This window comes from Corythoichthys intestinalis, chromosome 8, assembly GCF_030265065.1.
Source record: "Corythoichthys intestinalis isolate RoL2023-P3 chromosome 8, ASM3026506v1, whole genome shotgun sequence".
In the NCBI taxonomy this organism is placed as follows: domain Eukaryota; kingdom Metazoa; phylum Chordata; class Actinopteri; order Syngnathiformes; family Syngnathidae; genus Corythoichthys; species Corythoichthys intestinalis.
Window position 1 is genome coordinate 13,726,994 of NC_080402.1, and position 25,924 is coordinate 13,752,917.

At 37.4% G+C, this 25,924-nt stretch overlaps 1 protein-coding gene across 2 annotated transcripts in view; it reads right to left on the reverse strand.

The window, feature by feature from the left end:
• The window catches only part of rbm20 (RNA binding motif protein 20), a 132,066-nt gene that overhangs the window by 86,625 nt on the left and 19,517 nt on the right, over positions 1-25,924 (reverse strand). The window lies entirely within an intron of this gene.

Sequence of the window (25,924 nt, forward strand, 5' to 3'; positions counted from 1 at the left end):
CCAACAAAGGGTACATAACAAAGTATTGAGATGAACTTTTGGTTTTGACCAAATACCATAATTTCCCGATTACAAGGCACACCCGTGTATAATGCGCACCCCAAATTTACTTGTAAAATCTAGGGAAAATTATTGTACCCGTTTATAACGCGCACCCTAATTTTAGCACCAATAAATAGAAGAATACAAGAAAACAGAGCTCGTGTACAGATACAGAGATGTCATTTTACTGACTGGTGAAACACAGCACAAGCATAGCATATTGGTAGTTCAAAACATTAACATAAACTGACAATATTTACGGTAATAATATGATTTGACAACTTCTCCAACTTACCAGAATCTAGGAGAAAACAAAACAGATGTGACTTTTCTTTTAAAGGCTGCTGTATAACTTGCTCGTTTCACCATGATGAATAAATGTCTCTTCCATGGATTGATACGGTAAAATGAAAGTGAGAACGGAAGTCGGAAATCCGAGAGAGCTCATTGCTGTCGACACTGTGACATATTGGTATTCTATGTTATGTTGTTCTCTGTTGTGGCACTGGTGGATCCATGCTGCTGTATTGTCATATCTATGTTGTGATTATCTATGAGCCAGAGGGCCGCTGAGGCTGGACAAAAGAGCGCCGCATTATAGCCGGACCGTCTGCATTTAAGTTAGTTGAAAGCAAGAAATAAAACGTTGAACACGGCACTCAAAGTATTCTAGTTTTTTTCAAGACAAGATAAAACAGACACGACAGTAACAATAGGAACTATTGTTATTTGGGTTAGTTGACGGACACACACAGGAAGTCTGTGTTGTTACGTTTGTTATGGTCCGAGTTGCGGAGCTGCAATAAACGTTGACTCGAATGAGTTCAAGAAACTAAATTCTGTGCTTTATAATGAGTGAAAACAGCAGACTTTAACACAGACGAAATTATTCGGCCGATCAGAGTGAAGTATTACCGAAACAAAATGGTGATGTCAGGTACCGTAATGGTCGGCAACGGATCGCCGCGTACGTGGCCGTGTCAAAAAAAAAAAAAAATCGGTGTATATATATATATATAAAATATATACACTCACCGGCCACTTTATTAGGTACACCATGCAAGTAACGGGTTGGACCCCCTTTTGCCTTCAGAACTGCCTCACTTCTTCGTGGCATAGATTCAACATGGTGCTGGAAGCATTCCTCAGAGAGTTTGGTCCATATTGACATGATGGCATCACACAGTTGGTGCAGATTTGTCGGCTGCACATCCATGATGCGAATCTCCCGTTCCACCAGATCCCAAAGATGCTCTATTGGATTGAGATCTGGTGACTGTGGAGGCCATTTGAGTACATTGTCATGTTCAAGAAACCAGTTTGAGATGATTCCAGCTTTATGACATGGTGCATTATCCTGCTGAAAGTAGCCATCAGAAGTTGGGTACATTGTGGTCATAAAGGGATGGACATGGCGTTCCAACGATGCTCAATTGGTACCAAGGGGCCCAAAGAGTGCTAAGAAATTATTCCCCACACCATTACACAACCACCAGCCTGAAGCGTTGATACAAGGCAGGATGGATTCATGGTTTCATGTTGTTAACGCCAAATTCTGACCCTACCATCCGAATGTCGCAGCAGAAATCGAGACTGATCAGACCAGGCAACGTTTTTCCAATCTTCTACTGTCCAATTTCGATGAGCTTGAGCATATTGTATCCTGTTTCCTGTTCTTAGCTGAAAGGAGTGGCACCCGGCGTGGTCTTCTGCTGCTGTAGCCCATCTGCCTCAAAGTTCGATGTACTGTGCGTTCAGAGATGCTCTTCTGCCTAATTTGTTTGTAACGGGTGGTTATTTGAGTCAATGTTGCCTTTCTATCAGCTCGAACCAGTCTGGCCATTCTCCTCTGACCTCTGGCATCAACAAGGCATTTCTGACCACAGAACTGCCGCTCACTGGATATTTTTTCTTTTTCGGACCATTCTCTGCAAACCCTAGAGATGGTTGTGCGTGAAAATCCCAGTAGATCAGCATTTTCTGAAATACTCAGACCAGCCCTTCTGGCACCAACAACCATGCCACGTTCAAAGTCACTCAAATCACCTTTCTTCCCCATACTGATGCTCGGTTTGAACTGCAGGTGATTGTCTTAAACCATGTCTACGTGCCTAAATGCACTGAGTTGCCGCCATGTGATTGGCTGATTAGAAATTAAGTGTTAACAAGCAGTTGGACAGGTGTACCTAATAAAATGGCCGGTGAGTGTATATATTTCTGTCTCCATCCATGTACCCGTTTATAATGCGCACCATGATTTTACAAGTTGACTTTGGGAGAAAAAAAGTGCGCGTTATATTTGGGAAATTACGGTACTTATTTCCACCAAGATTTGCAAATAAATTATTTAAAAATCAAACAATGTGATTTTCTGGTTTTTTTCCCCACATTCTGTCTCTCATGGTTGAGGTTTACCCATGTTGACAATTACAGGCCTCTCTAATATTTTCAAGTGGGAGAATTTGCACAATTAGTGGTTGACTAAATACTTATTTGCGCCACTGTAAGTATTAATAAGCTACTGGACTTTTTCCAGAGAAAATTATTGAATTTGGTTTGGTCGTACAGTTTAGCATTTAGATGTACCTTTAATTAATTTTGTCTTTTGTTTGGACGAGTAGGGTTTTACATTAGGGAGCCGATATAGCTGACTGCTGCAGACAGTTAAGGCCAGGGGGTAAATTTGTCACTCCCCTCTATCTTCAAACTGTTGACTTACTCGCAAATGTGTGTCTGAGCAAATCCAGACACACAAACAAACATGATCCCACTTCAATGTTTGCCATGCAACACCTCACTACCAGACTGAAATAAAATAGGATCAACAAGTGTACCAAGCATTGAAACTTTCCTGAAAATCTAGAACAAAAGTACGTTTGTCATACCAAGAACATAAATAAAAACGTCATGAATTTTCAGCTTTTTTTCAAAACTCATGAGAACATAAAATTAGAGATGTCCCGATCGATCCATTTTCAAAGTATCGGAATCGGCAAAAAAATATCGGACATGCCTTTTTTTAATATATGTATTAGAGATGCACGATAATATCGGTGACCGATAATTATCGGCCGATAATGGCAATTATGACGTCACACAGATAATCCAGATAAAACAAAATTCAACCGATAATGCAATCCGATAATTATATGCTTGATTTAGCCTCCAAATGTGCGCAATCAACAGTTTTGTCCAATTCTGCTAGTTTTAAGGAGGTGTTTTTGCAGTGTAGTAATGTGATATATGTTAGGAACGGCTTACTTTTAAAGGCATTTTTGTGCAACTTGGGTGTTTATTCTCTAAGTAATTGTTGTCAAAAGCGTACCTTTACACAATGTCATTGCCATTGTTTAGATGTTAGAATTTACTACTTGTTCACATTTGATGTGGAAAAAAATAGCACTAAATTACATTTTTGCACAGTAAAATTTGATCTTTGTATACTTTAAAATTTTACATACATATTTGAATAGAATTATCGGCGTGACATTATCGGTTATCGTGTGGAAGGGGCAGGAAATTATCGGTTATCGATATCGGTTGAAAAATGTATTATCGTGCATCACTAATATATATATATATTTTAATTAAATCGTTTTCTAATTGTATTTAACGTTAGAGACATAATATGTTACACTCATCCAGAGTCTTTAGTTTAGGCTTAAGGTAGGGTTATCAAATTTATCCCGTTAACGGCGGTAATTAATTTTTTAAATTTATCACATTAAAGTATTTAACGCAATTAACACATGCGCTGCACGACCCACTCACGCATTGTCGCGTTCAATCTGTAATGGCGCTGTTTTAAAAAAGGCAGCGTAAAATGAGTAGAGTGAATTTTGGCAGCCTTTGGAGCCTTTTTTTAATTGGCTAAAGCCTTACAATCCCTCTCCCTACGATTAGAAATATTGTGGGAAGCAATGTGGTAGAAAGGTAGTAATTGATCTTTTTCTTATCACCCTATGTTAGTTACCAACGCAGAGAAGATATATCAATTGGTACCACTACGCACAGTCATGGTTGCACTTCCCATCATGCATTTGGGCAGAACAGTTAAATGGCTACAGTATCATTTACTGAAAGCTCAACAAATACACTAGATGGCAATATTTAGTCACAATATACAAAGTCACATTTATCCTTTAAGAATTACAAGTCTTTCTATCCGTGGATCCCTCTCACAGAGAGAATGTTCATAATGTAAATCCAATCTTGAGGATTTATTGTCATAATAAATACAGTACTTATGTACTGTATGTTGAATGTATATATTCGTCCGAGTTTTATTCATTTTTTTCTTAATGCATTACCAAAATGTATATGATCGGGAAAAATTATCGGGAATGATTGGAATTGAATCGGGAGCAAAAAAAAAAGCAATCGGATCGGGAAATATCGGGATCGGCAGATACTCAAACTAAAACGATCGGGATCGGCTCGGGAGCAAAAAACATGATCGGAACAACCCTACATAAAATTAATACCGGTGTTGCAAAAGGTCATGCTTTTTATTTCAAGGGTTTATTTCAAGATTAACACAGCACAATTTTGCATCATATGCTTTTTGAGTTAAAGCTGGGATTGAAGCATGACACAGGAACCAATGGAACAAATAATTAGGAAAATGCCTCTGTGCCAAATGCTTAATAACACCCAGGAGACAAATAACATTAGCGCAGAGCTCTTCTTTCATCGTAGCAGTACAAAGGCGGAAAACACATTAGGGGCTCGCAAGCACGTTGTGGTTTTCCATCACTGCAAAATCTAGGTTCAAAAACTTGTGCTGAGTTTTTTGAGCCAAGGTTTGTTAAATCGACACATAAGAAACCATAAAATCAGGGTTCCCCATGATTTTTTTCAAAATGTATGCTGGATGGATTTATTGATCAGTATGGCCTGGGGTTGCTCCAGTGTAAAAGTGAAAATTGGCATTTTTTATGCTAATTTTTGAAGTTTCGAATAAATCTTCCGACAGAGATCAAACCCATCTAAGAACACGCCCAGACAAATGAAGAACAACTGTGTAAAGTTTCGTCGAGCTGTTTCGGCATTCATAATACACGAACATACAGCGGAAGATAAGCTATCCAGCCGAAATGAATCCCTTCTTAATATTCCGGAAAATTGTATATATATTATTTCAAATCCTGCGTCTTGTTGTGAAGTATTCATAGCCACAACGTATCATCACAGCACATTTAAATTTGTCCATGAAAAAGTGACGTTTGAAAGCCAACTGTGACAAGTCTTTTGCTCAAAGGATGGGGCCTCCATAGTCGGGTCGCAATTTCTATGCAAATTTTTGGAGTTAAGAATTAATTTTCCGCACTAAATGGATGCCTACAGAGATCAAACTTGATGGGTAAAATATGTGATGATATGACCCGGAGTGAATAGCCATAATATTGCTTGTGTTGTGTGATAATAAACTTGTTTACTCCGCCACTCCGACACCTGTTACGCCTGTTATGCTTGTTCTCTATTGTGTGGGAACTTGTTTTTCACGCCGTACTGGCGCCAATAGACCCTACCCACCAACGTCACAAAATCACGTGTTCGCTGTATTGTTCCGCCCCCTTGTCCGTCATTTTCTGTCTGTATTATCAATGGTCTCAATTGATCGAGCAATTTATAATGCATTTCATGGAAGACCCGGTGCTTTCGGATGCCGTAAACTCACTGGATGCGTTGCATAAAAGGCGTTATGTGGAAAAGCTTCAGTTTATCCATTCGCCAGATCCATATTTGATGCCTAAATCGATGTTTTTCGACCCGCTGTCTGCGCCGTCTTTGCCTGACATCTGCTAGCTACCCTGATATTTACAGCTATCTTGTCCACACATAATCAGCCTATTCTCACGAAAGTTTGAAAAACTTTAAGAGCTTGGAGGCTTATGAATACTTCGTTGCCGGTTGGGTGAAACAGGTCCTCGTCCACGAAAATTCGGCAGGAATCTATCTTGTGCTTGGAAAGGTGAGTTACGAAATTTTCAATTCAAAATCTTTTGTTCTTGCTAACATCCACTGTCAAGTCTAATGTATTTCATGTCATTTGTCAATGGAGCTAGGGCTTTTAATGTTTATATGGTTTAGCGATAGCACTCTCACTACATACATACGTGTATGTTGTCGGCGATTAGCCTAGCAATGATCTTAATTGTGGTTGTCAGCCCAAAACCCTCTAAATATATAATAAATGCATCTTACCAGATATAAAATGACTACTACATAATCTGTGGTAATCGTTTGGAGCCCAGTTTTCTCGTCGAATTGCAGCAGCCCATCTCGCTCTTTCCTCTCCGGGTCTCTCGGAATCCGGTAGAACTTCAAGTCTCTCCGTCTATCTTCTCTGTTACTGCAACCGACCGCCACACACGCCTTCACCATTTTGATTATTAATGTTAACGAGCAGAAAAACACGCCGTAAATAGGAGGAATGTACGTAGCCGTAACAGGTAAACGTGATGTGTTGACGGACAATTGGGCGGCACCAGTCAGGAGGGCGGAGTTGTGACGTCACGTGGGTAGGGTCTATACTACACAACAAACCTCAACTGGGAGGGAATCTCATACCATATTGGGGAGGGAATCTTATGATAGTAATGCGAGCTGAAATCGCCATGTATGCGCAACATGGTTCATCTTCTGAGCTTAGAGGTTGGCCACCTGTGTGCTCACGAGATGTACTGTTATAAAGCCAGGAGCATTCTCCACCCCGTTAGAGTCTGCCAAAGGATGACGTACGAATCGCTTGGCTTTGTTCCTCCTCTGACTCTGATCGGGGCGTTGGCTCTCCGCCCTTTTGTCACGATAAGAGTTCTTTTCATTGTTAAGGGAATATTTGTGCTTAGACGGTAGCGCGGGGATTTTAGAAGTGACAATCTATATCTAGCGTTATTGTTTTTGTGTGCTTGTGTGCTTTAACCGTAGCGCGGGATTTTAGAAGTGACAATCTATATCTAGCGTTATTGTTTTTATGTGCTTGTGTGCTTAACCGTAGCGCGGGATTTTAGAAGTGACAATCTATATCTAGCGTTATTGTTTTTATATGTTGTGCTGATTCTGCTTGCTTTTGTGGGATTGTACTCGATAAACCTTTTGAACTCTGCAATAATCATTAATAAACATTGTCTATTTTGCAAAAGTGTGCCTGTTACTGACTCACCGCGAACCCGGATTTTTCGTAAAACAAAACTCATCTAAGAACACTCCCAGACACTCAAAGTACAACTGCGTAAAATTTCATCAAAATCCACCCATCCATCAGGAACAAACACACACACACGCACAGCCCCCCCCCACACACACACAAAAAAAAGTAAAATTAGTATAACTAGTAGGTCGCCGTTGTTGATGACGCAATGCACTCTGGGTGATGACGTCACTAAGCCACGCTACCAGATTCCACAGTGTCACTCTTTAAACTACATAAAAATGTCGTCGGCTCTGCCCTTCCAATTTGAACCCAAGCGGACATTAACGAGGAGGACAGCCCTGTCGATATTTCACAAAACGAGCAGCAAAAGCAAAATGAACAGGAAAGATGGGATGGGACGAGAGTAGCAAAAAAACTGGTAGTGTTCGTGTGTCAAGTTCGCTAGTGACAGCACTCTCCTGCTCTAGAGACGGAGCAGGAGAGTTTGATGTTTGATGTCAAAAAATGTTTGCAAATCTTCACAGAAAACTATTGTGTTATCCAACTTATTAGTATAGTATGCGTATTATTAATTGATCTATAAGCTGCAATCAGTAACTCAAGTCCTCAGATGAAAACCAACAAACGGTCCGCGAACGCAGAAGCAAGGCTTGAGCACAAAGCAGACAACAATAGCAGAGGGATTGCGTACAAGGGTTTATTAAACACACACCAAAAACACGCAATCGGGAAAAGAGAGGAAAAAAAAGGGGTCCGTGACAACAGGTCGGGATCCAAAAACAAAAAAAACAAAACAAAAAAGCAAAAAAAACAGGGAAAACCGCGTTGGGAGGCCGCAAAAGCAAGGTGAAAGCAAATAACGCACTGAAATACCTGAACATGGTAGAGGATTCCAGGGCGGCAGACAAATGAAAAAAACAAGGCCAGCATGTAACGAGCAAAGAAGAGATCGAGAATACAAACTGTCAAATGGCAGCAAGTCAATATCTTGGCAAGCCGACTAGGATCGTTTAAAGACACAAAGTATGACGTTGGGAACTCATCCCACAGCTCTGTAACATGACAATCTGACCAGCAGGAGAATGTGACAAAATCATGCCAGTCGTCATACTAGCTTCGCTTGCTAGCTAGCACAGCTATTCTCCAGGTCCAGCCCAAACGCGTCATCACGGCCAGCATGCATAACACATGGCGGCCTCTGTAGGTCAAAACATGTACTAAATATTATGTATTTTTTAAATCAAATGCAATAATATATGTTAGGGTGACCATATTTTGATTTCCAAAAACGAGGACACTCAGCCCGGCCTCAAGATACTTGAATTTTACTCGAAGATCACTCAAAGATGCCTATATCACTTTAATATATTTAAAGTGTGCCCCCTCAATCTGGATGGAAAAATGCAGTTTGAAAAATAAATAAATAGATAAAGACTTTAAAAAAAAAAAAAAATATATATATATACATATAATGCATACACACAGTAGGCTATGTGCCAACTAAACATTTTTATAAATTACTATCACGACAATTGTCCTTGACAAATTGTTATTCCCATTCAATTGATATTCTCATTCAATGTGCTAGATTGCAAACAAACAAAAACCGAAATAAACTGACAAATTATTCAACCAGCATGTTTCCAAATGTAGCAGTTCAAAACTATGTTTTCCATAACGCCTAGCGCAGTTTAGCTTACTGATAGCTAGCTGAGGCAAAAATAGAACTTTTCTATAAAAGTTTACAATCATCGGCAGCACAACGATGCGACACCAAACGGGATTTTACAGTCAAAGGTCCGACAGAAGTCAACAGTTGCTATTATATACGTATTTATCGTAAAAAACTTCAGGTGTTGTGGCCAAATCGTCAACCCAGTAGATGGCGGTAATTGATAGGGGAAAACTGCCAACAAAAACAAGAACTACTCCTTCCCTCCCTACTACTAGGAGCCATGTCATCGCAGGCAGGCGCTGCTACCCAGCGGCCGGAAGGATTCTCTTCAAATTGGTCCCGTGAAAAATCATAAAAAACGGACATTTTTATTAATTTATAAAACCCGCCCGGACGACGAGGATACTACGTGAAATAAGCCTGAACTATCATTGAAACATCGCCATCACGATGTGCGCGATAGTCCCATCGCAAGGACGTGCGATAGTTTTTATATTTTTTAATCCACATACACCTTGCTTTCTGCTCTGCGCACAGCCTCACACCCTCCCTCTCCCAGCTCTTTGAACCTCACAGTCACTGCAGCACTTGCTAATTAAAGTTAACGATGCTGGTTGTCTTTGATCTTGCCAAGAAGCGGACATCACAGCGCAGCAAGTGTCAATCATTGTTTAACTTGTTAAACAGTTTCTGCAAGGAAGCTGCTTTGGAATGAGTGTGTGTGTGTGTGTGGAGACGTTCGAGACATAAAATAAATGCCAGAAGTGATCTTGAGGAGTTTGTAATTTATACATGTCACTCCAAGAGTTACAGCTAAGGTAGATAAACAGAAGTATTAAGCCAAGCATTTTTCTACTACAGTACTTTATTCTTGTTCAAAAATGATTTGGTTGGACATTTATGTTTAAAACTGATCACAATTATTACATTTGAAGTGCTTAAAACTATTTATTAATATATATATATACACACACACATGTATTAGCGCTGTCAAAATTATCGCGTTAACGGGCGTTAATTAATTTTTTAAATTAATCACGTTAAAATATTTGACGCAATTAACGCATGCACTGAATGACCCGCTCGCATATTGCCTCAAACAGATTACAATGAGGCCGTTTATGGACATCAAGAGTGAAGAGAATGCCACTGGCCGCTTGGGGGCAGCGCCGTTCCATACTCATGTTATTTCTTCTAAACGTGGGAGAATTAGTAGTTGTGAGATGTTTATGCTGTATTCACAATGCAATGCAAATTGCTATTTGTGCTCCACACATATTTCGGTAAGTTTTCTTTTAGTGGCAATTATGTGTCTCTTGTTGTATTTTGGATAAGATATGTTCAGATATATGTTATACAGTAAAGGCGAGTGGACACAGGCGTTTTTTGGACCGCGCCGTTTATTGGCATAAGCTTCGGCAACTCCTTCACAACAAACATAAGTATCGTTTAGTGAAAGCACAACAAAAATAATATTCCTATCCCTCCAAAAAAAAAACTATGTTCACAAAAAGAAAAGCACTTCAGTCTATAGTAATGAGGCCTTATTCTGACACACAGTTAAGCAACAATGCAAAATGAACTGGCATTCCATATCAAAATATGGAAAATACACATAAAACTTAGACTTTGGTCACTCTATTTTTATTATTGTTATTTTTATTCTTCTTCTTATTATATTAACTCTACCTTTGATTGAAAATTTTACAAACTTTATTAAAACGAAAACATGAAGAGAGGTTTTAAAATTACTATAACTTGTAACTATAACATTTATCGTTTAAGAACTACAAGTCTTTCTGTGGATGACTTTAACAGAAAGAATGTTAATAATGCCATTTGTGGATTTGTTACAATAAACAAATACAGTACTTATGTACAGTATGTTGTATGTATATATCCGTCGTGTGTCTTATCTTTCCATTCCAACAATAATTTACAGAAAAATATGGCATATTTTAGAGATGGTTTAAATTGCGATTAATTGCGATTAATTACGATTAATTATTTTTTAAGCTGTAATTAACCCGATTAAAAATTTTAATCGTTTGACAGCTCTAATATATATATATACATGCACACATACACACAGACATTTTTTTAAATCATACTTTGGGGAAAAAGTAAGAAAAAAACATGTCTTATATGTATCTCTTTCCAATGCTAAATCTGAATAAATACATTGAGCACACACACAAAAAAATAAAAATTTGGGGGGCGGGGTTGGCAACTTTGCGGTTTTTCACTTATCGCGGTTGGTTGTGGTCCCCATTAACCGCGAAAAACGAGGGATCACTGCACACTGTGGTCATGGTGAGTCATCCAAAGTAATTTCCAAACAGCTATTCAAGTCATCTAGTGAAAATTTCTGTCTAAAAAAAATATATATTTTTTTATATATATATTTTTTAATATCGCAATATAATATCGCAAACCCCCAAAAAAATCACAGCAATGGTTTTTTCCAATATCGTTCAGGCCTAAAGTGAAAGTAGGACTTGTCCGGGCAAAAGAGGACGTTTGGTCACCCTAATATATGTTTCTAATAACATTTTGTACAAGTCTGTGGTTCCCTTTAAGACAAAAAACACAGGTGTCTGCTTAAGGTTCACGGAAGGTATGTCCACTGCTCATAAAGCATCCATGCAAGGACACAAGGTGATCGTTCTCAGCTGTTGACAACTCTGCAAAATGTCAGCCGTCCTGTTCACCGGCTTCGGCTCTAAAAGCACAGGCCAGTCGCATGATCTACACATTGGATACATAACGTTTTTATTCATTAACATCGGTCGAAGTAGCGGTGACATTGGCATTTGTGGACCTCAAAGGTTACTGTAGTTCAATCCCTGTCACTATCAAACAACTACTGGGAATGCGGCGTGCCTGGCGGTTGATGTACTCCACACCTTGTGAACCTATTCCTTATTTTCCCTCACAGAATCTAGCAGCTTAACGCTCCTTCGCCCGACCCTGCCCTCAGACAGGTGAAAAACAAAACAGCAACTCGATCCAGAGTGAGCCATTTAACATGTCTAAATGCATCGTATTGCTAAAGCAAATAACACAGCTTTCAATGACTGACCAAAGCCAGACAGAAGTGCGAACAATTTCACTCTTTGAAAAATAGCCTCAAATATCATCATAAGGGCAACACATGTGACTTTAAAAGCTATGAGCAATAAGGTAATACATTTATAATGCTTTCATCTGTCGTGGGACACTAAACATATTTAAACTAGAAATAAGTTTTGTGACTGTCATTCGGGAGTTTCGAAGGCATAAGAGAAAACTAAATCAGAGCTACATAGTGCAGCTGTTGTAAAGCAATATGCCGAACAAATCATTTTTCTGTCAGGGCTCGTAGTGTGCGCGTGGAAACATGAACTACAGTTGCACACTTATTATACTTATTTAAACTTGTACAAGCCACACTGAACTATAAACTGCAGGTGTCCACAGTGAATTTTGTGATACTGTCATCAAGACACATGCAGCTATTTAGCCTGTAAAAATCCATTCATAAACCACGTTGGAACCCAGCAGGATGAAATGAATTACGGCAGTTTGGTGTGACATCGTTTTGGCTGTATGGGTGTTTTGGAACAATGATCTGCATTTTGAATTTATCTGACTACGTTGGATCTGTTTGTATATTTGTATTGTTTTTTTTTATTGGCATGGTAAGCAGGCGCAATTGGCTCGCGCTACCTAAGCCACTCCGGAGCCCTGAAACTAACTAATAATTAACAAACTGCCCGGAATTTGTTGAAATCAACTCCACTAATTAAACTCCCGCAAATTCGAAGATTAAGCCTAATGTCAAAAATTCTTAACTTCCGCTTTAAATAGAGGCCTATTGAGATCAAACCCATCGAAGAGCACTCCCAGACAAATAAAGTGCAAATGTGTAAAATTTCGTCAAAATCTGCCCAGCTGTTTCGAAGTCCATAGAAAACACACACAGATAAAGTTCCATTTATACAGTATCTGAGTACAGATATGAATATAGATTTTTGAATTTATTTTGAAATGATTTTTAATTATTTTTGTTTTTATTGAACAGAACTACATTATCATGTATATGAATAGAGGTGGGAATCTTTGGGCACCTAACGATTCGATTACGATTCAGAGGCTACGATTCAATTATAAATCGATTACTGATGACACCCCCCGCCCCCGCTATTAGCTGCTAATGTTTAAAAAAAAAAAAAAAAGCCTCGCAGGCTTAAATAAACGACTATTTCAGTATCAAGTTAACAGTTAAAAACAATAATATACTCAAATCCCCATTCTGTATCAGCAGCTTTAAACTACATTCAATTAATTTAATGTTGTCAATCAACCGTTAAAGTTGTTAAAATTGCTCCTGTTATTCCATAATTTTGTCTACTTTCGACATGTGAAAGTTTTAAAACTATTTTAAAGATAGATTCAAGTCAATATTTTACCGATTTAGGAGTATTTTAGATAAAAAGTTAATTAGGTTCGCTTGGAAGGTTCGCTACAACAGCCTTGCAGGGAAGTCTACTGCTTTAAGATGGCGGCCGTTTACTAACGCCCACATCTAGCTTTCTCTAAATGTGTTGCTATCGCCACCGAGTCTATTCTACATCTAGTCCTATATAAATATGATATCTACCTTAACATTATGTATTGTGGACGTACTTTGTAGCAGCTTTCGGTAGCAGTCAAGGTATGTTGTTGTTTCTTATCTCGCGGCATGAGTTGAGCTAGAGCCGTGAGTTGAGCATTGATATTACCCGAGGGGCCGGGTAATAACAAGCATGATGTTTAGCTACTCTCGCTCCGTTCCTCATTGCGTCCCGAAGACCGCGCGGCGCGCTGAGTGTGTTTTACTTCCGCTTTACTTGACATATTTCAATAATCAGAATTTGGATGTTTGTGAATCGTCGAATTCGTCGGCCGAATTTCGCACACCTCTATATTTGAAGGTGTTATTGTTTGTTTTTAATTTAACCATTAATTAGTCATGCGATTTTCCCCCTCTTTTTTTCAAACAAACAAGTTCTTCCAATAAGTTACGTAATCATTTTGCACACAAATAGATGTCTTATAATGGCAGATATTTTCTTAAGACAAAACTTCACTTTTACTACTTAACTGGTCAGGTTTTAGGGTTTGTTTACTTTTGAGATTGGCTTAGAGCATTGTGGTTGTATAATAACAAAAAATCCTCAAAAATACAACTTGTCATATAATTTTGCTCGCAGTTTTAATTGCATTATGGGTGGGATTTTGATTTGATAATAAAGCAAATGCTTTTCATCCACCCCCCCCCAAAACAAAATGCTACAAATTTTTTAACAGCAGTTCCAAATTTGTTGGTCAGGGAACGGTTAACCACTAGCTAAACTGTAAAATTCAGGTCAAATACCAATGTTTTATCTCCTTTGACCCTTCGACCACGCATTTTCTTTCACATAAGAACAAAAATAGAAGCACAAAAAAGAAAAAAATATTGTCACGACTGTTAGCTGACAACAATTCCTTTCATATATTTGAGACTAAGGATACAGCAGGAAGCCCTGCTGTTGAGTATCAAGCACAGTGAAGTGAATCATTATTTTCATCCAGTATCTTAACACTTAATGAAGTTAGGAGTAGGCTTGACATCAAGTAAACCGCTTAATCCCACTAAAATTCACACCAGTTTATATTTTTAAAACTGAGTGGCATGTCAAACACACAGCTCTAAAGCTGTTCACAGGAAAATAACACTTGTCGACCTAATAAATTACATAACTTAGAAATGCCGGTCAGTAATTTTTGTTCCTCGTGTCTTTTCAGAGTGTTCGCTGTTTGCTTTCATTTTTGAGAAGCCAATCTTTTTCTATCTGAGAGGGCAGACCCTAACCCTGGTCTTGTTATCTCAGTTTTTCCAGGACCTAAACATATTTAGACCTCCACTCATCACAGCACTCCTAGCAACAGAATTCAAAACTACTAAAGACTTGCTCTTTTGCTTTGAGAAAACAGTTACGTGAAAGTAAATAATTATTTGGGTATAACATAACATACTGTACATCACCACCTCTGTTCTTCTGGCAGTCTGTCGCTAATGTACTCTTAAATTCTTTGGTGGGTCCTGCCATTCCAAGATTAGGAAAGGGATTATCACCCTGCAAATTTGTTAAATGAAATAGTCGGAGTAAGGTTTTGATTTACAGCATTTTTTTAAAGTCCCCCAGCACAGCTAAAGTTGGGAGGCAGAGGTTGGTAGAGTGCCAAAACTTTTAGTCAGGGGCACTGGAAGTCAAAAACAGCAGTGGGTGCTGGTATCTTGTTTCTCCCATCCAAAAACAGCCGTTTCAGTCCGAATTTGTAACGCCCGCGCTTTTTCTCCATACTAGGCGTGCACAATGGCAGTGCACACGTGTGCTGGATAGTTTATCTAATACTACTACTACTAGGCTACTACAAAGACAGCGTTCTATTTCACCTACAGTGTTTGTTGGAGTTTTTGTATTGGAAATAAAAGCGCCCGTGTATTATAATTAAGCAGCTAGACGGCGTAACGACTCATGAATAAGCCTGAACAATATATCGTTTAAACATCGCCATCGCAATGTGCGCGATAGTCCCATCGCAAGGACGTGCGATAGTTTTTTGTTTTTTTTAATCCGCATACGCCTTGGTTTCTGCTCTGCGCACAGCCTCACACCCTCCCTCTCCCAGCTCTTTGTTCCTCACAGTCACTGCAGGACTTGCTTATTAGAGTTAACGATGCTGGTTGTCTTTGATCTTGCCAAAGAAGCGGACTTCACAGCGCAGCAATCTGTCAATCATCGTTTAACTTGTTAAACAGTTTCTGCAAGGAAGCCGCGCTGGAATGAATGTGTGTGTGGAGACGTTTCAGACATATAAATGCCAGAAGTGATCATGAAGAGTTTGTAATTTCTACATGTCACTCCAAGATTTACAGCTTAGATAAACAGAAGCATTTAATAAAGCCAAGCATTTTTCTACTACAGTACTTTATTCTTGTTATGTTTAAAACTGATCATAATTATTACATTTGAAGTGATTAAAAAAAAAAAACATGTATGTGTGTATATATATATATATATATATATATATATATATATATATATACACACACTTTTTTTTGTTTTTTTTAAATCATACTTTGGGGAAAAAAGTGAGAGAAAAAACATGTCTTATATGTATCTCTTTCCAATGCTAAATCTGAATAAATACATTGCGCGCACACACACACACAAAAAAAACAAACAATTTTGGGTTAAGTGCGCTACTTCACGGTTTTTCACTTATCGTGGCGGGTTCTGGTCCCTATTAACCACGAAAAACGAGGGATCACTGTACACTGTGGTCATGGTTAGTCATCCAAAGTCTTTCCAAACAGCTATTCAAGTCATCTAGTAAATTTTTTTTTTTTTTATCTATATATTTTTTTCTTAAGATCGCAATATATCGCAAACACCCCAAAAATCGCAACAATAGTATTTTTCCAATATCGTTCAGGTGACACACAAACACATTTGAAAACTAAAAGGTCCAATAAACCTTGGTTTGACACCCACTTTTCACAAAACCCAAATAAATTGCACACAAATATCCAAGAGCGCTCTGCACGGTGGCAGCTCAACAGTAATAACAAACAATAACACGGCTACATTGCAAGTGTGTCTTACCTAATTGAGGTTCTCCACGGTGTAAACCTGCAGCTAACTTTTCCGCGCTGGGCGCTATCATAAACTATTATAATCATCTTCATTTTCAACTTCGAATTGAATTTTAGAAAATTTTGTTGTTTGCGTAAAGAAAAAAATCGCTAATTCGTTTTTGCGCCACGTTAACTGTTAACTTTTCCGTTCCAATAGCGGCTTATTCAACGTAACCTGGTAGCAAGCAAGGTGAAAAACTTTCAACATATGTATTTAATCCCTAAAGTTATAATACGCTATTGTTTCAATATGTTTTATTCAGGGCTGTCAAAATTATCGTGTTAATGGGCGATAATTAATTTTTTAAAATTAATCACGTTAAAATATTTGATGCATTTAACGCACATGCCCTGCTCAAACAGATTAAAATGACAGCACAGTGTCATGTCCACTTGTTACTTGTGTTTTTTGGTGTTTTGTTGCCCTCTGCTGACGCTTGGGTGAGAATGATTTTGTGGGTTTCAGCACCATGACCATTGTGTAATTATTGACATCAACAATGGTGAGCTACTAGTTTATTTTTTGATTGAAAATTTTACAAATTTCATTAAAACTAAAACATTAAGAGGGGTTTTAATATCAAATTTCTATAACTTGTACTAACATTTATCTTTTAAGAACTACAAGTCTTTCTATCCATGGATCGCTTTAACAGAATATTAATAATGTTAATGCTATCTTGTTGATTTATTTTTATAATAAACAAATACAGTACTTATGTAAAGTACGTAGAATGTATTTATCCGTCTTGTGTCTTATCTTTCCATTCCAACAATAATTTACAGAAAAATATGGCATATTTTATAGATGGTTTGAATTGCGATTAATTACGATTAATTAATTTTTAAGCTGTGATTAACTCGATTAAAAATTTTAATCGTTTGACAGCCCTAGTTTTATTTATTGATTTATTTTTAATAACAAAAAAAAAAGACCAAAATCCTTTTAATCCCCAACACCAGGGGGTGCTGCAGCACCCTCAGCACCCTAATGATTTTAGTAAATAAGAGTAGCGTTACTTCAAAATAATATTACTCAAGTAAAATTAGTAATCCCAAAAAATTACTCAAGTACAAGTAAAAAAGTATTCGGTGAAAAGAATACTCAAGTAATGAGTAACTGCATACAGTGTCTGATTTTTTTTGTATAAACAATGGTACACGTTTTTTTTCTCAGCACAACATCCTCTATAAGAACTGTTGTTGTTATTATACTGTACTATGACCTATAGACCCTACTCACCTACGTCACAAAATGGGCGTGTCGCTGTTTCCGGCCGCCATACTGTACCTCTTTTTCAGACCTATTCTCATTGTTTTCAATTAGTCGAGCAAGTTATAGAGCAGTTCATGGAAGCCCCGGTGTTATCTGACGCTGTAAACTCATTGGATCCGTTGCATAAAAGGCGTTACGTGGAAAAGCTTCAGTTTATCCATTCGCCAGATCCGTATTTGATGCCTAAATCGATGTTTTTCGACCCGCTGGCTTCGCCTGACATCTGATACCCACACAAAATCAGCCTATTCTCACGAAAGTTTGAAAAACTTCAAGAGCTTGGAGGCTTATAAATGCTACGTTGCTGGTTAGGTGAAACACGTCCTCGTACACGAAAATTCGGCAGGAATCTTGTGCTCGGAAGGTGAGTTACGAAATTTTCAATTCAAAATCTTTTGTTCTTGCTAACATCCACTGTCAAGTCTAATGTATTTCATGTCATTTGTCAATGGAGCTAGGGCTTTTAATGTTTATATGGTTTAGCGATAGCACTAACTACATACATACGTGTATGTTGTCGGCGATTAGCCTAGCAATGATCTTAATTGTGGTTGTCAGCCCAAAACCCTCTAAATATATATTAAATGCATCTTACCAGATATAAAATGACTACTACATAATCTGTGGTAGTCGTTTGGAGCCCAGTTTTCTCGTCGAATTGCAGCAGTCAATCGCGGCCTCCTCTTCGTGTCTCTCGGAATACGGTAAAAATTCAAGTCTCTCCGTCTATCTTCTCTGTTTTTGCAACCGACCGCCACACACGACTTCACCATTTTGAGTATTAATGTTGACGAGCAGTAAAACGTGTAATAATAGGAAGAATTTACGAAGCGCTAATGCATTTCTATGGCGAGTATGCGGACATCATGGCGCGGGGGCGTGGCTGTGACGTCACGTGAGTAGGGTCTATTACATAACCGTATTAGGCCCAAAAGAATATACAAAAAAAAAATCATCAAATTCCAACTAGAAAAATCTACATCAATGAAACATCACCCGTCAAAAAGAGCATAAAGGCCTTGTAGTTGAGCAAACATATTTCCCACCATGAAATTAAAACAATCATATCTCTGCTTTTCCGTGCTCTCTCGGTGCTAAAACCTGGGCGAGAGGTTAAAATCTGTGCTTTCAAATAATGTTGACGACACTGCTCTTTGTGAAATATTTTGTTTTTTACAGTGCTTTAAAGATGCCACGTGATTGAACAAGCCGGTGTGATCATAGGACTTCCAACTGCAAGCTTGTGCGTGGCCATGTCATTGTATTGTTACGTCTGATTGGTATAATGGAGTGTTGGATGAAGTACTCACTTTTTTACTTTAGTTAGAAGTACAGATACAGGGGCAAAAAAATATTTAGGTCCAAGTATCTAAGAAAAAAATTACTTAAGTACAAAAGTACTTTCTTTGAAATTTACAATGCCCAATCTTGCTTGTTCTCGTGTTGCGCCCTCTAGTGCTCAATAACGGTATAGTTGCACAGGGCTTATTGATTGCGCTGATAACATGAAAACGAAATTATCAATTCACAATGAGGGAAAAACAAACAAACAAAAGTAACATTCACGCAGGCGACAATTTGCTGGGGCATTATTTGGCAGTATAGGCCTTTCGACCCATTTCTATACTCTCTTCAGGGTTAGACATTTAGAGTTCTAATGGCACGGCACATACAGTACAGAAGGTCAAGCAGCCAAACTTATATTTAGAATATTTAATTGACCGAACATACATACAACATATTTTAAGTATGCAGCCGAAACCAGAGTAATCGGAGAACACCCACGCAAGTAAATCGTCAGTAGAAGATGCCCAGATTTGAAACCCAAACCTCTAAACCAGTGGTGTCCAAACTATTCCACATAGGGCCGCAGTGGGTGCTGGATTTCATTCCTACAAAACAAGATGCCATCTTTTCACCAATCTGGTGTCTCACAAGTGTAATCAGTTGAATGCAGTCAGGTGCTGCTTGTTTTAGCACAAACTTCATTGGTTAAACTGTCTGTGCTCGATTGGTAGGAACAAAAACCAGGACCCACAGCGGCCCTTGAGGACAGGTTTGGACACCCATGATCTAAATAGTTGGAAAGTACTATATTATATATATGGCTATCAAAATTATCGCGTAAACGGGCGTTAATTTTTTTTTTTTTAAATTAATTACGTTAAAATATTTGATGCATTTAACGCACATGCCCCGCTCAATCAGATTAAAATGACAGTAAAGTGTCATTTCCACTTGTTACTTGTGATTTTTGGTGTTTTGCCGCCCTCTGCTGGCGCTTGGGTGCGACTGATTTTATGGGTTTCAGCACCATTATTATTTATTATTATTATTATTGTTTATTTTTTGATTGAAAATTTTACAAACTTTATTAAAACAAAAACATTAAGAGGCGTTTTAATATAAAATTTCTATAACTTGTACTAACATTTATCTTTTAAGTCTTTCTATCCATGGATCGCTTTAACAGAATGTTAATAATGTTAATGCCATCTTGTTGTTTTATTATTCTAATAAACAAATACAGTACTTATGTTCAGTATGTTGAATGTATATATCAGTCTTGTGTCTTATCTTTCCATTCCAATAATAATTTAAAGAAAAATACGGCATTTTTTTATAGATTGTTTGAATTGCGATAAATTATGATTCATTTTTAAGCTGTGAGTAGCTCGATTAAAAATGTTAATCATTTGACAGCCCTAATTATATATAATTTAAATAAAATATTTACAGACGAAAACTTTTTAGTAAACGTTGACTAAAACTAGACGAAGACAAACACATTTTGAGAAGACTAAAATATGATCAAGACTAATAAGTATTCTCGAAAATTAAAAGGGCTGCCAAAAACAACACTGATAAAACTGCTTCTGACAAAGAACACTGATTCTTTAATAACTACTTGCAGTGATTCTTTGTGCTTTTACATGTGCGCTTGTGTCTTTTGCACCTGTGAGAAGCGGTAAAGCTGGATTTCCTGATTTCTTGCCCCCCACATTGTGAAAAGAACTGTGCTGGGAGGGTGAGCACATATGTTTCAATGTCTCCCGCTTCAGCTGTTGGCCCCATTTCCGGATAGCAGCGTGTATTGGGGGTATAAAACAGGAGGGGGCATGTGCACAGCTTGGACAGTCCTGCTGTTAACTTAAGCGGTTAACATGTACATAGTCCATTCTCCAAATTTGTATCAAATGTGCTTCTCTGAGCTATGAGTGACAAACGCTCAATGCTAAGTTGGAACCTTTCTCAGGTCATCTAATTGTTACATGCTGCCATGACTGACACTAGGAAAAATCTAGTTGAAAGTTGTGATCAGATTTCACACGCAAAAACAATCGGGGTATGTATTTTTTAACCGTCAGAGGCTACTTTCTCTTCGGTGACACATTACAACGGTGATTTAGAGTTGGCAGGTGGGGCACGGGGCAGAGGTGAAAAAGCGAAACAAGAGGGTATGATTTGAAATCAATGAAATAGGCACACGTGCCTTGGATCGTACATAAAAAAAATACTGTATTAATTTAGTCTGTAATTCAGTGCTTCTCAATTATTTTCCGTTACGCCCCCCCAGGAAGATGTAAACGTTTCGCGCCCCCCTCACACAACTTTCTGCCGCCACTGTAATTTGCCTATAAATTATTAATATACGCATACCTCTGCATAATATTGTGTCCTTTTTAATATTAAAGAAAAAATATATAGCTCAACTTACAATAAAGTATAGAAAAGACACAGTGCATCGCTTTGCCTGAATTAAAACAAACAAAAAAAAAAAAAAAAAACATCCAGTCTGTAAAAATACATTCACGGTACATTTTTTGACCATCTAATAGTGAAAAATAAATATGAATAAAATCCAACAATAAATACTAATAAATTCAAATAACCATTTAACTGTAAAAACAAAACAAAAAATAGAACAAAAACAACTGTCATTGAACAGTGGGACAGTTTTTATTTTTGCTATTTTGCATTGAGCAACTTTGTATGCCACCTTTTATGATGCTAATAGTGCTTGCAGGTTTACTGATGTAACACTGCGAAACAAAGCGGGACGATTGTTGGCAATATTCAGCACATCTTGGCTGAAAAAAAAAATCAAGTGGCTTATGAATGTGAGTGGGGTCTGTTTATAATGTTTGTTTATATGTTTGTAAGTGACATCTTATTTTTATGTGGCTTCCTGTTGTCCGTTGCAAACATTTTTAGACACAGACTGGTCTTTTCTCGTCTCCCACTGTATTAAAAGTCAAAGCCAAACGCTACATACGCTTAGTCATATTTCCTCGTTTTCTTTGCAGATCGGCAAACCGCCCGGCGGAGAGCAATTTACAGCTCGTTCCCCTGCAACTATGGACAGGAAAGCTCGCCGGGGAAGCAGCTGGACAACAAACTTTGTTTAACTAAAGGACTACTGAGGTTTGATCATGAATGGGCATGTAAAAAGCTCTCATAGTGTTTACTTTGTAATCGCTGTATTCGCGGCTATTTTTAACTCAAAGTTGCAATTTCTGATCGGGTGCAAAATAGTGCTCGCCCAGCGGGGGAATGTGCGACAAGCCGTCGGTCGCCGGATTTTTCTGCAGCCGTTTGGCTGGCGTGACGTGAAAAATAAACTTATAAATAATCCAAAAATCAGCTGAATCCTTAGTCCTTCTTATACAACAGTACGGCTGTATAGCGAAGAGGACTGCTTCTCCCATACACGTCACAGCGCCCTCTTCCTCAATGCAAGACAGTCTGTCATTTTCGTAGCACGGGATTTAAAAAATTGAATAAATATATCGATCGATTTTTCACACATTCAAGCGGTCCATTTCATTCAGGAGCATAAAATACTGCGTGTATTATGAAATAAACATGCTTTTTCGTGTCACAGGCACTTTAAGGCATCTTTAGTATGTTCTGTCGGTACGCATCTAAGCAAAACAAGCTGAAAGCGCAGGTTAGTACTTTAGGTGTAAAATTCGCCTCTTGTAGACGTTTCGCCGGTGTAGCACATTTTGGCAGAACATCGGTTTTGTCCTACTCTCGTCTCATCCCATCTTTCCTGTTGATTTTGCCTTTGCCACTCGGCTTAAATATCGACAGCGCTGTCATGCTAATTAATGTTCCTCTCTGGTTCAAATTGAAAGCGTCGCTAGAGTCATACTCTGGAAGCCCTGCAGCATAACCCAGTGACGTCACCGCCCTGCGACGTTAACAACAATGGCGACTTACTAGTTTAAGCTAATTTTACAAATTGTATAAAACGAAAACATCAAGAGGGGTTTTAATTAGGGCTGTCAAAGTTATCGCGTTAACGGGCAGTAATGAATTTTCTTAATTAATCACGTTAAAATATTTGACGCAATTAACGCACATGTCCCGCTCAGACAGATTTAAATGACAGTAGAGTGAAATGCCCACTTGTTAATTGTTTTATGGAGTTTTGCCGCCCTCTGCTGGCGCTTGGGTGTGACTGATTTTATAGGCTTCAGCACCCATGAGCATTGTGTAAGTAATTATTGACATCAACAATGGAGGGCTACTAGTTTATTTTTTGATTGAAAATTTTACAAATTATTTTAAAATGAAAACATTAACAGGGGTTTTAATATAAAATTTCTATAACTTGTACTAACATTTATCTTTTAAGAACTACAAGTCTTTCTATCCATGGATCACTTTAACAGAATGTTAATAATGTTAATGCCATCTTGTTTGTTATAATAAACAAATACAGTCCTTATGTACCGTATGTTGAATGTATATATACATCTTGTGTCTTATCTTTACATTCCAGCAATTTATTTTACAGACTATATACAGTATATAATTTACAGAAAAATATGGCATATTTTATAATGGTTTGAATTGCGATTAATTACAATTAATCAATGTTTAAGCTGTAATTAACTCGATTAAAAATTTTACTCGTTTGACAGCCCTAGTTTTAATATCAAATTATTTTAAGTCATAATAACGTTTATCTTTTAAGAACTACAAGTCTTTATATCCGTGGTTCTCTTTAAGAAGCCAGATAACTGGCTTCTGTCAACTGCGTTCAGCAGACCCTGAATTGGGGCACAGCTATAGACATCAACTTGGATTTATGCCTTTACCCATTATCTGACGTTTTGAATCAAACCCTATCTTTAGGTTCCCAAAACCTTAAGCGTTTCAGGGTATAATTTGAAAATCCTGCGAAACTCATCAAAACCTCAACACTTGAGGATTAACACTTCAGAAATACGAGTGATGAAGTGTGTGTATTACCCCTAAAAATCATAAACAAAAACTACTGCAGTGTTATCTTTATTGTCGGAATTGAACTAAAAACACCCTAAAATGACTACTACTGTATTTCTATAAATGATATACTGAAACACTCTAAGTGACCTTGACGAACTAAAGTAAGTTGTAAGTAAGAAATATACACTATAATGTCTTAAATCTACTGTAATTTCGCTAAAAATTGCCTACTTACAGTGTTTACTTTTCCTCATCAGATATTGCAACAACCTAAGTAAAAGGGGTATCCATTAAATAATCAAATTCATGAATTCTGAAAAAAAAAAAAACATTTTTATCCACCAATCTTATAGTTACATAACCTATTAATTTCGTATAAATTGAGTACATCATCACCATCCAAATCGTTTTAGAGATTTTAATTACTTGACAGAAAGCTGATGAGCTTTCCATTCGTGACCAGCAGTGAATCAATCATTAGGTGATGTTTCAAAATGATCTGCTTCACTGCTCGCTCTCTCCAAATAATATAGCTGAACAAGCCCTGAATTTCTTGCATTAAATTCTGGTCGCGAAAAGGAGTGCAATGAGTCAAAAAGAGGCAAATAGCAGATGAAGCACGTTGGCCGCAATTAACATATATTTGGAGTTGTGTGACCTATGAGGGCAAATGACTAACCTTCAATAAAAAAAGATTAAAAAAAAAACAAACAATTCTTAATATATAATTTATGGTGCTTTATGTAGGAATGGAAATTCATGTGAACAGTAATTGATAGTGAAAAGTTTTTTTCTATATGAAATAAAATGAACATCCAAAATACATCTGTCAGTGGACATTTTTCATATAAAAATAAGAGCCTGTAAAGTACCGCATAATTCATATTCTCACATTAATTATTAGATTAATAGAAGTGTCTTTATAACACTTTACAACAAGGGTCCCTCATTTAACATTAGTTGATGCACTTTTAGACAATAATGTTTAAGTAACATTATACTAATATAATCCCTTATCTGACATTAATAAATTAATCAACGTTAATCCATAACCAGACAGTAACTAAACTAGTGCTTAAGTACCATAAAAAAAAAAATGAATATAATGCAATATATAATTCACATAGAAATTAGTTCATTAATACACAGTTATTAATGCGTACTGTGTATATACAGTATATAATGTATACTGGTCCGAGTAAGTGAATATATTCCTCCAAATTGGGAAACACTGATCTGTGAGTTATTGGGTGTTACGAACCTAAGTTTAAGTACGGTATTATTTAAAATTAGTTACCGAATTTTAATCTTAAAATATGCGTACAGGTGCCTCCTCATGAGTATTACTTAACTACTACTGAATACTGTTTGGATCCTTATTGTTAAGTGTAGCATGTCTCCGTTAACTAAGAAATTATAAATGCTTAAGTGCTTCCACTTAACTGTAATTAGCCATTACTGAATGTTTTTTGGACCCTTATTGTATATATTAATTCATATTAGATGAGGCATTATATTAATTATTATGTTACTTAAACATTAGTTATTGTCTAAAAATGCATTAACTTATGTTAATTGTGAGACCCTTATTGTAAAGTGTTAAAGATTGTATAGTAGCTATCTATTTTATTTTCTTGCTAATGTCTTCACAAACCCGAGCAAATATTGTTTTCAAAAATATTTGGTGATGAAAAAAATACTCGAAAAACTTGTCACATTTTAAGTTGTTCGACAGACATGCCAGAGCAAATAAATTATAGAGAAATGATTTCATTCAGCAGCAACAGTAACATTCTGCCTAGGTGCACTCGACTTGGCTCGTCTTAC